At 38.5% G+C, this 14436-nt stretch overlaps 1 pseudogene; it reads left to right on the top strand.

Annotated features, from left to right (window-relative positions):
- The first annotated feature begins 2088 nt into the window (after positions 1-2088).
- LOC140233941 (aqualysin-1-like) lies at positions 2089-13787 on the top strand (annotated as a pseudogene).
- Positions 13788-14436: the final 649 nt, after the last annotated feature.

Raw genomic sequence — 14436 nt, 5'->3', positions numbered from 1 at the left:
ATGAGCCGGATTGGGATAAAATTCTCACTAAACTTACAGCTTTGTAGAAGTCTGAGTCAACAGTATCACACAGTACTTCAAGACGTATAAGTACAAACGATTTCTTGAGCCTGCACCGTTTCAGGCTCTGTTCTGGATACGGCGGTAGAAACTCATTCTTTTTTGTTGTTTACTTTATCATTATTTACTAATCTCTTTTCTAACTTACAGGTAGCGGATTTCTTTGCAGGCCAAATTCGGAAATGTAGTGTTGATTATTACTTATACATTTTCTCATGTTGTGACAGTTCTATTGGTTCTCATTTTAAAGTGAGCCAAAACCTAAGAACATTCTCACTTATAATTTCCAAAGAGTATTATGCAGGCACGCAAATTCATTTTAGTTGTATTTCATTTAAATGTAATGGGTAAGAGGGTATGAGAGAGAATGGAAAGTGCTGAGCTATGAAGTAAAATGGTAAAGTAAAAAGTTTGTCAGATAGTATTACAAAAGCCTGAATATTGCAAGAGCTCCGGAGTAAAAACAGTCAGTGAAAAACCCTATGTATGATAGCATTGTGAGAGCGTTAGACTGCATTGTGACGCATCGTTATTCAATTTACATTCTTTATTGATATATTTTCATAAATATCTCAGGTAATGAGTTTTTTGTTTGTTAATTTTATCATTATTTACTTATCTCTCTTCTAACTTAAAGGTAGTGGATCTCTTTGCAGCCCAAATTCGAAAATGCCTAGAGACAGCTAGTAACCAAATATGCTACTATAATTTAATAAATAAGAAATAACCATTCCAGTATGTATCTTAGTGTGCACAGTAAGACAGATCAAATCAAATAGGAAAACATCTGAGCACTAAGCCTGAGGTCTGAATTTGCACTCAACTTCTTCCAATGGCTAACGGATGTTTAATTTTTGAATTTCACTGACCTCCACATTTCACAAATAAAACCTTCTTAGCATGATGGTTAATATGACATTTGACTGATATTGGAGATGTTTGCGAATCGGATCTACTACCTTTAATATTATTAAATCTAAAATGATTATTTGAAAGTTCGGAAATGCTGGAAATATCCTACCACAAGGAGGCAAAATATAAATGGTTCACATTTACAATTCATTTTGTTTTTAAAATTTTCTTATTTATTTTCGTTTTTGACAAACTCGCATACCAACGGCTGATATACTGTATAGTAAAGTGAATGTTTCATCTTCCAAACAGCATCCAATGGGATGGAAAACTCCAACTGAAAGGTGGACACCGTGACCATACTCGCTAAAGAAAACGCGTAATAGGGGTCGTTTTTTCTCACGGATTAGATGGAAAGTGTGATGTACGAGCGTATAAAGGGTATCAAAAAGGCCGAAATTTGGGAAAATGGTATATTGTTCAATCATGATGAAGTACTTCTTTAGGGTGCAGGAAACATTTAAGGAATACTTGTTTTTATGGCCCGAAAAAATCATATGATCATTACTCGTTTAGGGGGCATTTTGAAAGTCCATGTATGAGCATGGTGTCCACCTTTTAATTGTCGCTACCCCTCCCGGGACAGTATCAAAGGACCGTTTTGTTAATTAACGCAATCCCCCCTTCCTTTAAAAATCCTGGCTTCAGGCCTGCTAACGCGGGTATACAATAGAAAAAATAAAAGTTAAAACAACACCAGGAAAATCACTATTCTTAATTTTGCGGCGCGCTACGCGCGCAGAGTCTCGAACACAATTAAACTTTGCAACTTCCTGGCAAAATGAGTTTTTACTATTTCCTAGATGAAATACCGTAACGTTGCATGCAACAGACAAAAATACAAATTTCCTCGAGACTTAAAAACGTCATTAAAACAGTCAAAATTCACAATTTGCGGCGCGCTTCGCGCGCAAATTCTTATACAACTTTTGTTGTTCGGTCGTCCAAAGAATATATATATATATATATATATATATATATATATATATATATATATATATATATATAATTGTGTGTGTGTGTCATCATTGGTATTGGCACCGAAGGTCCGTTTTTTTTAGTGACCGCACCCCCCCCCCCCCCCCCCTTGAAAAATCCTGGCTACGGGCCTGAAACATGATAGCATTCCCACCGTCTCTGACACAGCCTCTCCTCACCGACGACGCAGATTTTGCCAGACCAGTACAAACATGGTCACGTGGATTCGCTCAAATTCAATTTTGTCAGCATTATCTTACACTACTGTACAGCAAGTAGTGCCTATCTCCTAACATCTTAACTTAGCCTTTTGAAATTCTGCAAGTCATTATCATAGAACAAAGTTAATATTGAACTCCGGAAGGGCTGCCGCATCTCCCTCTGCTTGGATGGCCTACGTGCGGACTGGAAGCAGCATCTCTCTGGGCTGAAACATATAAATAGCCGCTGCCGTCCTCACTTCAATCAACAGATCCAGCAAGAAGTCTTCGGCTTTCTTCCAGGCTGTCAACCAAGTCTTCATCCGCTAAGGTGAGCTCGATTATCCCATGCATCAATGTTTTCACATTTGAAATTTCTACCTTACTTTCCACAGGCTCTCTATCATCAGTCGGCTGCCAGTGTCAAACCTGCGATGGTATCCATTCGTGGTCTCCGATCTGCCTCTAATGTGCTTCTTCCGTTTAAAGGCAGCCATGTCTTGTACTATAGGTGTTGCAAAAAACATTTCCCACTTCTGATCCTTAATACTAACGTTCAAAAACTACATTTCAGATAACACTGACATTGATATCATGAGCAATAGCTGGATAGTGTACAATATTTTGTTGGAGATATTTTAAAAATGAAAGCATAAATCAATTTCATTGAATGCAAGATTGATTCTAAAGTTGTAGAATTCAGATTGTGCTCTATTTTCAACCCTCTGTACAAAACTTTAACTTTGCACAGGGGTCAATAAATGGTGCGTATGGAAGTAGGCCTATGTGGTTAATACCCAGAAAATGGCCAGGGTTTGCACAGCTAGTCTTTATTCATCTTGAAATATAACGCATGGGAACATGTGCATACATATTCATGTGAATGCATTTTACCCTTTACCATGAATTCAGACTAGCAGTGCCCAGGGCAATCCATCATGAATAGAGCATTCATGTGCCTTGGAGCAAGATACCAGAAGCATATACCAGAAGCATCAACAGAGCTCTGAATAGGTGGTAATTATGTCCATTGTTCAGGGTAAAAAATAACGTCACACACTCACAAACACATCATTTGTTCCTGTGTAAAGTTTTTTTTTTTTTTTTTTTTTTTTTTACGGGGAGGATTAAAATTTGACCAAAAGCTGGCACCAAATTTTAGAGTTAATCATGGATTTAATGAAACTGATTTATGTTTTCACATTCACCTCCAAACATAATTGGACACTAGTCAGCTATTATTCATATCAGTGACAATTATAGCTGATATATAATTTTCGAACTATTAAGGATCAAAAGTGGGAAATACTTTTTGTAACACGTAGTGTAAATCACATCGAAATCATAAATACTCCACACTAAATCACCAAGCGGGAAGGGATTTTCATAAAGCACTTGTTACCTCTTGTATAAGGTCTTGGTCTAGGTCTAAATAATCAGACCTAGACCTCATAACTTTGGCTCAGTCGGTAGCACGTCTGCCTTCAGATCCAAAGGACCTGGGTTCGATTCCCGAGTCGCACTGAGCAATGTTGTGTGTAATCATATTACCGTCCCCTCTAGTAAGAGGGGACGGTACTCTCTATCAGAGATTACCGGGCAGAGTGTTCCTCTCCGGGCCTATCAGGGGTACACTCTGTTCCTCTGATAGGACATAAAATGGAGGTTCTGTGTGTAAGAGTAGTGTTTGGATTTGTCAGGATGTCTGTATAGGGCTAGTTAGGTTTTTATTCGTAATTTGTGTAATTCATTTTTGTGAATTGAATTTCGTGTACAAAAGTAAAAGATCAATGATATCTTATATATTTTTGTTTCACGATATTAGGGGGGGATGCACCCTACAAGCATTGCTACTTCGGCATTCTTCCCCATCTCCTGCATTTACTAAACTTCAAAATGTTTTATACTTTTTTCCACCCTGTCATTTGTTTATCCTTAAATATAATTTTTCATATTTTGTAATTGTTGACACATAATGTACTTATGTTTTATGTGAGAAAAAAAAATGTATTTACAAGTTTTGTTGGAGATGAAAAAATGAATGAATGAATGAATGAATGAATGAATGAATGAATGAATGAAAGAGCACCAGTGTGTATAGAGGTCCTTCTCCTTTTTCTTTTTCTTTTCCTTCTACTTCTTCTTCTTCTTCTACTTCTTCATCATCTTCATCTACTGCTTCTTCTTCTTATTATTAATATTATTATCATTATGGTTTTTGCGAAAGCATAGCGATGGCACAATTTCCGATGGCTAACGCTTGGTTTTCTGTGTATTCTTTCGTATGTGTGTGTGTGTGTGTGTGTGTGTGTGTGTGTGTGTTTGTGATTTTGTGTGCATTGTTGCATCAGCCACATAGCATGTAGTCAAAACAGTGATTAAAGACATGTAATTTCCTTTAAAAAAGTAGTCTTGAAATTTCTCCGTTCTAATACTCTTTTCTAGTCCATGTTGTTTTTAATGAATTGTAATTAGAAATAAATCACTTAGGATCAAAATTTTCCACTGTGCTGCTGTGACTTCTGTTAATTTGGCATTAGATCTGCTGGTACAGATCCAGGTGACCTTGATCGTGATCAATTTGTATCCTCCATTTTCAGAGTATATGGGAATTATAAAACACAAGAACAATATTTAGGACTCATTATAATACTGTTTTCATAAAACACTGCTACGGATAGACGACATGGGTTTGTTTTTAGCGAAAACACAAACAGAGAACAAAATAATGCTGGATTACTTAAAACATATTATATCAGAGTTATAGCTGCAAGCTATTAGTAGTCTAGTAATTATTAGTTGGCCTAATTTCGAACATGTGATTGCTGTTTTGTCACAGTAAGATTCTGCGTATTAGTTTTTGTTTTTGTTTTTCTTACAAAAATAGTGCGTGCTTGTATGCAAAACAACCCACTCTTTGTAATTTCCATAAGAATGAGTAGTAAATATTGTATACAGAAATGTTGATGGTATGGCGTAAACCATAAAGAAACTTTATCATATTTTTTTCCTTCTATTGATTCTGACTTCAACTGCTATCAGTTTGTTAAGTTAAGCTTGTTAATTTATTTTCCCTGGATCTAGAATTTTTACTCTTGACATAAGCCGTAATTTTTTTTTGGATGGTTATGTACACCCGCGCGTGCGCGCGCGCGGACACACACGCACACACACACACACATACTGGAGTACATGAAATATAAATTCCAGTCCATCTGTGTGTGTGTGTGTGTGTATGTGTGTGTGGGTGTGTATGTTTGTTGTGTATTTGTGAGCTCATAGAAAAACAAAAGTACGCCTTCAGGATTTTTCTCTGAAATTGCTCCTCAAAACCGTGCCATGACAGTTTTACGTTACGTAATAATTATGTCGAAACCTTAATTGATGTGCAGGTGCGTCGACTCCCCGCCGTAGATTACATTGAGGAAGATGGCGTTGTCCGTGCCATGGACGCCACGTGGGGTCTCGACCGTATCGACCAGAGAGACCTCCCCTTGGACGGTTCCTACAACCCGCACACCTCAGGTGGTAAGTAGTTTTTTTTTCGGGGTCATCCCACGAGATCGACACCCACGAGTCATACAGCCCACGTGTCATACAGCCCATGAATTCGACACTATAAAGGCAAATAAGGCCCATGAGTTCGACACCATAGGTAAAAACAGCCCACGAGTTCGACATTACAACACGGGGCTAAATGTGTCCGTCTCGTCGGCTTGCGTTTGTTTAGTGTCGAGCTCATGGGCTGTATGACACGTGGGCTGTATAAATGATTCGTGGGTGTCGGTCTCGTGACGTGCACCCGTTTTCTCGGATGTAGAACATATTGCATAATCTGTGCCTACATGTTGCACTTTGCAATTGGTTAAAAGATCACTGTTGCCTTTTTTGGGGCGGGATTTCCAATGGATTTACGCCATATAAAAATGTATTACCCCAGCACATAATACTTCCATATCTTTCCATGGTTGCATGAATATAGTTTACAGTACCATCCGTCTGTTTTTTCCTTCCTTGTTCGTTCCTTTTTCTCGTGCTTCTCGAGTTATTATTATGTTTTTTTTTTTTTTAATGTATCAGTGTTAGGCAATTTCGGCACCATATCAAAGGTAAATCAAATCTCGTGTCGATTGAATTCTTGTTACATATTTTTGATTATGATGTTGGAGTGTTTGCTGAAGCAGTAAGGATAGTACGTGTAATACAATGATAGTACCTTACATTCATGGCAATGCACGGATAAGCGTTACAGTGGACTCCCGGTATAACGAAGGCCGCGGGACCAGCATTTATTTTTTTCCTGTAATATCGAAACTTCGTTATAACTGAACAAAAAAAAAAAAAAAATAACATACATAGAGTAGACTACGTTGCGACCTAAATTTTTACTTCGTTGTAACAGGATTTTCGTTATGACCGTATTCGCTATAACGGGAGTGCACTGTATTACAGTAAGAAGGGATAGAGTTTGTAAACCCAATATAACAAACTGGTTCATTCAGGATATCCCTGTTCTCGTAGGGTTTTCAGTCCAATCATTTCACTATCTTTTAATGCATGCTATTTCGTATGGCCAGCAATCATTAAATATATATATATATATATATATATATATATATATATATGCTTAAAAATATAGAAAAGAGATACGCTGATTCTAGGCATGGTATATTTGGTGATGGCTATTTCAACCTTGAACCACTCCCTTCTTCGTAGAAAGTGGCAAAACACTTGTACGCTCAATCACTATTAAACCTCAACTTCAGTTAACGTATTCCTGTTTCAATTCCTATTGAAAACCTATATTCCTATATTCAATTCCAAACAGGTGGCTCGGGTAGAACTGTATGGGTAATAGACACTGGTGTACGCGAAACCCATAGCCAGTTCGGCAACCGCGCTGAGCAAGTGAAGAACTACGCCGGCGATGGACAAAATGCAAGTAAACCCACTCGTGTTGATTAGTTAAAGATGTGAAACTGCTTTAAATACAAAGCGGGACAGGAGGGGTTGACGCGAACGTTAGCTCAATTGACTTGAACCTTATGAAACAATCATTATAGTAAAAGTCAATGGTATTTTAATCACTCATCTACAAGACCTAGACCCCGTTTACAGTGCGAGGCTCGGCCGCGGCCGAGCCGCGGCCGAGCCCAGCCCCGCTTCAGTGTAAACGCGCAAAAGGCCAAATGCGAGGCCAAAATTGGCCTCGCAATTGGCCTCGCTCTGGAGGTGGTCTCGGCCGCGGCCGAGCCGCGGCCGAGCCCAGCCCCCGCTTCAGTGTAAACGCGCAAAAGGCCAAATGCAAGGCCAAAATTGGCCTCGCAATTGGCCTCGCTCTGGAGGTGGTCTCGGCCGCGGCCGAGCCGCGGCCGAGCCCAGCCTCTTCTTGGTGTAAACGCAAACTGGGCCAAATACGCGGCCAATTGGGCGGCCAATTTTAGTCTGGCTTCCAAACCCTCTGCTGTATCTTTCGCTATTCAGGATATTAACCCCCTCAACGTCGAAAACTAGTATAGTTTAAGGTGGTTTTGTCCTGCAAAGGATTTTTTCCTTCGGCAAAGGCCTTTGCCCGAACGGCGACTTCGTCGCCACGGAATTAATTTGGCAAAGGGTCTGAAAACCAGACAATACCAAACTGCATTTGTTTACAAGCAGAGCGCCACTACGACAAAATATTGAAAGGTTTGAATCAAAAGCGCGGCCGAGCTCAGCAGTGTAAACGGACAAAATCATTTGAAAATTGCGAACTCTCTCAGCTCCCTGGTTTGGTTTTATTGTTGCACATGCCACGTTCTGCAAATTACATGTAAACATAATACAGATTTGAATGTGCACACTGTCAAATATATAAAAATAAGATAATGAATTCATGGGAAATATGAAAAATCTACTTAGAAAAAAAAAAATGCTTGTATGGAGTAGATTCCTATCCTAGAATCTATCATGAATTGACTTGCTCATTAGGCGTTTTCACATCAGCCGGATAAAAATCCAAGCTCGAGATATTATTCGCGATCGCAAATTAGCGCGCTATTTGATTTCCTATTCACATCAGCCCGAAGAGAATTAGCCCGAATTTTTTTCGAGTTAATTCGACAGCTGAGCATGCGCAAACAGTGTCGGGTATACCAGTAGAGCGCACGCTTTCGGGTGACACACGCTAGGCATGATGGGATGCATCGCGCTAATTTCTTGAGGCGATTTCCACATTATCAAATAGCGCGCTAGTTCGCTATGTTATCCCGCTATTTCAGAACTTTCCCGAGTTGGACTCCAGAAATTTTCTCGATCAGAGCAATACAATTAGCGCGCTAATTTGTGTTCACATTATCAAATAGCGCGCTATTTCGTGATCGGGTTAATTTCCCAAGTCACAAAATATCGCGCTGTTTCGAATCATCGGGCTGATGTGAAAACGCCTAATTATTCATAGTTATGACGAATGACAAATCATGAAGTGTGAAACGCATGTGTCTAAAAGTAGAACAAAATTAATATCCAGGGGAGAGCGGGGTGAGTTGGGACGCGGGTCAAGTGGGACACGTTCTCTGAATCAAAAACTGTTCAACCAATCAGCGATTGGCTTCTACAATAAGCCCCTAGCAACCATACATCACACTAAGAAAGCCATGCAGTTCGGCAAATTCTAAGTAAGTATAAATTGCTATTGAAAATTTTCCCCAAAATAAAATATTTTTTTTTTTAAAAATCAGGTTGATTAACCTGTTGTCTTTGTATTCATGATTTCAAGGGCACAATTTAAGCTGGTGGTGAGCCTTATTAATATGCAACTAATATAACTTGCTTTTGACAAATGCCTGCATGGTTACTGAGTAGTCCTACATAGGTAGGCCTATGTATATGTCATGTGAGGGACAGTTGGGACAACGTGTCCCATTTGTCCCTCATAATACCATTACATGTATTTGGAATTCATACAAAACAAACAGACATATTAAGATGAAAGCAGACCTAAGTTTATTTTTATTAACTACTGGGCATAATTTGTTCAGGAAACAAAAGCAGTTCAGATTTTCAAACATGTTGTTCAAACTTGTTTTGTTGAAATAAAGATCATTTTAAAGCATGTTTGACTGTTTTCATTACCAATGTTTCATTACGCCTTCCAACTTTGACATTTCTATAGGATGTCCCACTTTACCCCCACCGTCCCATTTCTCCCTTGCCGTTGTCCCACTTGACCCACGGGTGGGTCAATTTCTCCCCCAAAATAAGGTTTTTTCTTTTCATTAACTGCAGAAAAATGAGAACAGTGCCACCCCCAGCTTATGGCTCTTTATGTAACCTACCATACGAACCTTCATGCAAGCTCGAAAGGAAATGTAATCATCTCTTCTATAAAAAGATATAAGAAGAAAATCGGCGAACTTGAAATTATGTCCCACTTCTCCCCGCTCTCCCCCATTACATTTATATAATAGATATCGCACCGCCTTGATGAACAATCACATTATTTTTTTTTTTCACATGTAGAAATATGATAGATCGATAAACAAATTACTTTTTGCATGATGTGTCCTTTTCTGGATTGATGGACTGAGGGATGGCTGTTGCACTTTGTAAGAGCCTAGTTTCACCATGGACCTACTACAGATATGGACTATGAACGGAGGTCTTTCTTTGATCGAATGTTCACCACCGCCACCTGATTATGTGCATCTTAATGAGTACATTCAGACGTTTGGACAACGACGATTGTGCAATCGTGCATCGTCACTGACAAAAGAACCGTTTCCCTCATTTCGGTCCTTTTTGGCTGAGGTGCCTTTTTAAGACTCAACTGCCTTTGAATAAACACCAATGATGGGGAGTAGCAAACCTCAAACAAAGACAAATTTTGCGTCACAAAGTTGGTAATTACTCAAGCGGACACAGCGGCCACTCATGTAACGCCCCTGAATGTCGAGACAAGCATGTCGTCTTAACTGATACTGTCCATGTTTACTCTGAAACAATGTGCGACAAATAGGGAAAAATAGATTACAAAGCACAGTCAACCTGCCTAATATTATTGTTTGCTTTTTTCTTGTAAAGTACTTGTATTTCGCAAATGAAATTGCTTTAGCGATGATTTCGCAATATACACTACAACTACACATGCATTTTTCTTGATTTAAGAGAATTATCATCTTCTGCGCATGTTCTCTTTGGTAAAATCTTCAACGTTTTGGGTTTTTTTAATTTATTTTTTAAATTGATCAGGCGGACTGCAATGGGCACGGGACTCACTGCGCTGGTACGGTTGGCTCCAGCACCTACGGAGTTGCCCCGAGCGTCACCATCAAAGGAATCCAAAGTTCTGGGATGTGAAGGAACTGGAGCCACGTCTGATGTTATAGATGGTAAATAAACTAAGTCTTCCATAATTCAGCAACATGATAGTGTCGAATTATCTTTACAATGTTTTCAATCATCCTACCGATAGAACGATTCTCCCAGTGTATCACTCGATTTAAAAATCATGCTTACCAATTTATTTTTCCCCAAATTCTAATATCAATTTTCTATATTTGGACGTTCAGGTTACTTAACATGAGATTCTGACTTTGAAACCAAGATCAATGGGACACACAAAAAACAACAACATTAAAATGAGGCAGCATACGCAACTTTTCAGTTTCATATTCAATTTCAAATTTTGAAAAAAGAATAATGTCAGGTGAAACTATTTCTAATGTTAATAATGTGTTACTGATATTGCTACATCACTTGACTTCTCTGTATTTTCTTAAGAATATTTGTTGCAGTGTTGTTGTTGTTTTTTTTTTAAATCATTTCCCGTCAGTCATAATAGATATCTGTTTTATGTTCCCTACATCTGATTTTTATCCTGGGACCTACAACTAAGCAAGCTATATTTTGTGATTTTCGTGTCGTATGATTGCATTTTTTCCTGTGTCATTTTCATGTGAAATATGAAAATAAATTGAAATTGAAATTGAAATAAAAAGAGCCCACCGATCTTCGAAAGCACCTGCAGTCTTGACGAATACCCCGCCAAAACAAAACAAAGCTAAATAAAGCAAAGCAAAATTGTAACCTGCTGGTCCACTTTATAATGATTACCAAATTCCTGCTAGAATTCGATCACCTGCCTGCCTGAAGGCAAAAAAAAAAAAAAAAAAAAAACCCAAACAAACCAACAATGATAAAAATATTTTTTTTTTTAAATCGTGAGATGTTATGCGTAGTGTTGAGGGAGTGTCGATATCATGAAAGTAAATCGCTACAAACTGAAACGCTCTCTCAATAGGGGTTGACTACGTAGCGGCAAACGGTAATACGTACGATATTGCCTCCATGTCTCTCCGCGGAGGCGCGTCCATTATGATGGACAATGCAGTTGAGGATCTGATGGCTAAAAACATATTCGCCGTCGTCGCTGCTGGCAATGAGGATACGAATGCATGCAACGGCTCGCCAGCTCGGTGTCTGACGTCAGTATACCAGAATTAAAGGACAAGTTCACCCAATTAGGTGTGTGGATTGAGTGGAACACACCTGTGAAAGTTTGAGGAAAATCGGACAATCCGTTCAAAAGTTATATATACATTCTTTTTAAGTTTCAGCGCCGCCATCGCTGGATGAGAAGACTATAACAGTTTCGGATGTCACTGTACTGCGATGACTGCAGGAAAACGATTTATAAAGAACATAATATGAACAGAATACAATACATTTTCGTATACTTTTTCAGAAAGCACGGGGAACAATATTATCCTTAACATGTGTCAGTAACAAGCCGGGGGAATGTGTACTCTTCGTAATAAAAGAAATTTTGTGGAATTCTATTCATATTTTCTATATCGTTGTACATACGTGACATCACAAAGTCTAGTAGTCTTCTCATCCAGCGATATGTACACAGAAACTTCAACTATTCATAACTTTTGAACCTGGATTGTCTGATTTTCCTCAAATTGTCACTGTGTTCTACTAATATCGCTGTATTCACACATACATTTGGGTGAACGTGTCCTTTAATTGTGCTCTTTTCATCATGACTGAGGAACGAAATCTAAAATGCATGCATTTTTAGTATTTGAAATTGTAGGATTATGACCTCCCTTTTATTGCTGTATATCATAACCCACCAGTGATTGGTGAATAGACACAGTGCTGGCGTATGTGATGCGTACATCGTATAGATACATTGACTGTCATAACGTGAAGTGGTATCATATAAAGGGGATGGCTACTAACTGATCAGTGGGAATCAGTAGGAATGCTGGGGGATGATTGTTCCAATTCTTGTGGGATTCATTTAAGAGTACATTATATATCTATTGTTGGGTGAAAATGATTTGCTTCAAAATGGTCTCATATTCAAGTAATGTGCAGTTTAATGGTTCCAGGCTAGCATGCCTGTACAGTGACGGGGCATTAAACTGCACATTACTTGAATATGAGACCATTCTGAAGCAAATAATTTTCACACAATAATAGATATATAATGTACTCTTAAATGAATCCCAGAAGGATTAGAACAATCATCCCCCAGCATTCCCACTGATTCCCACTGATCAGTTACTAGCCATCCCCTTTAAGCTAGAACGTAGGGGTGGAGGTCCTTCCTACACCCATCTGGTCAGATAATTTTCTGTAAAATATGTAGAAATACCATATCAATTGCTTGATCTCCTCGTACAAAGGCAATCACTGTAGGAGCCACCAGCATCGACGACACCCGCTGGTACTGGAATCCCTGGCAAGGCTCAAACTACGGCTCCTGCGTCGACATCTTCGCTCCTGGTGAGGACATCACCTCCACCTGGTACACGGGCAACTATGCCACCAATACTATCTCCGGAACGTCCATGGCGACCCCCCATGTTGCAGGTACGTTAGAGATATATCATTTTTTTAGTGACTCATATAATTATATGGTAAGATATTTTCAGCTTTTAAGATTGTTTTGCAGCACGTATTGATTATTGCAGTTCAATTCAATTTTACTGTCGTACCATTTTGAAATGAAAAAACAAAGTATATAAAACAATGGATTATTGATAATTCCGTGATAGAATATTTCACGACTCTGATGGCGAATGCAATATAAATATATATATATATATATATATATATATATATATATATATATATATAAAGTTAAATCCGGGCGGTATATAATAATGAGACGAAAGAAACATGCAATGACGTCAAATGCTTTGCTTGGAATAAACAAATAATGATAATGTGATCAGATGCACATGAGTTGACGGTTATATAGAGACAGTACTTGTAAGTCAACGGTTCTTCTATTTGTTTGTTTATACGCTTGAATTTAGTCTGTTAGTTGAAAAAGAAATGTGACACAAAATGAACGTGCTCAGTGCATGGACATGACAAAATACAAATGTAGGGCCTACTGCTTAAAAAAGATAAGCTGTGAGTACAATATGTCTGAGTGCATTTATCACGATTCATTCGCTTACCACTAAAGCTGCAGACTAATGGTCAATATCATGTTTAATGCATGGGTCTCTTAAATCTCCAGGTGCGCTGGCACTGATCGGTGGATGGAACTCTTGGAACACTATCTTGAACCAAGCCACCTCTAACCGCCTCACAAACATCGAGAGCGGTTCACCAAACAAACTGCTCTACGTCTAAGGTGACTAGAAAACTATTTGTATAAATCTTTGCTCCCTGCACTATCCGACTCCGTGGCCAGTTTAGCCTTAGCAAATGATAAAATCAAAATATTCCCCACATATACCCTGAATATCAGTTCGAAGAAAATAAATATAAATGGTAATTGTGTGTTTTGGAATGCCTCGAAAGGGACAATATTTTGTCGAATTAGTTGCAACATACAAGCACAATAGGGCAATGTTGATTCTCTCAAAATCCACCAAACGATAAAATTTGAGTGATATGATTATGTTTTCTTTCAAGGTGTATGTAATACCACACAATGATTTTTCAAAGAAAGTGCTGGGTTATGGAGTCTCAGGGTAATGATGAAGTTACAGTTTTGATTTTTTTTTAAAATTTGTAATGTGTATCGAAGATGGTTTGGGGTATGTTGATGATACTTGCTGGCATCATACACTTGCTTTCTGACAGTGATTTCTTTGTTTGTTTGTTTGTTTGTTTGTTTGTTTGTTTGTTTTTTTTTGGGGGCGGAGGTTTTGGGCCATGGGATAGAGTATGGGTGCAAAGTATACATTATTAGTCAGTAGTGCAGTTAGAGGGGATTTTGTTCTTGTTGAGATGTACTCTGATAACACTTTTTTGTACACTGGATTTTTTTAAATTT

The sequence above is a fragment of the Diadema setosum genome, chromosome 10 (genome assembly GCF_964275005.1).
Source record: "Diadema setosum chromosome 10, eeDiaSeto1, whole genome shotgun sequence".
Taxonomy (NCBI): Eukaryota; Metazoa; Echinodermata; class Echinoidea; order Diadematoida; family Diadematidae; genus Diadema; species Diadema setosum.
This window is presented reverse-complemented; position numbering and strand designations above follow the sequence as displayed.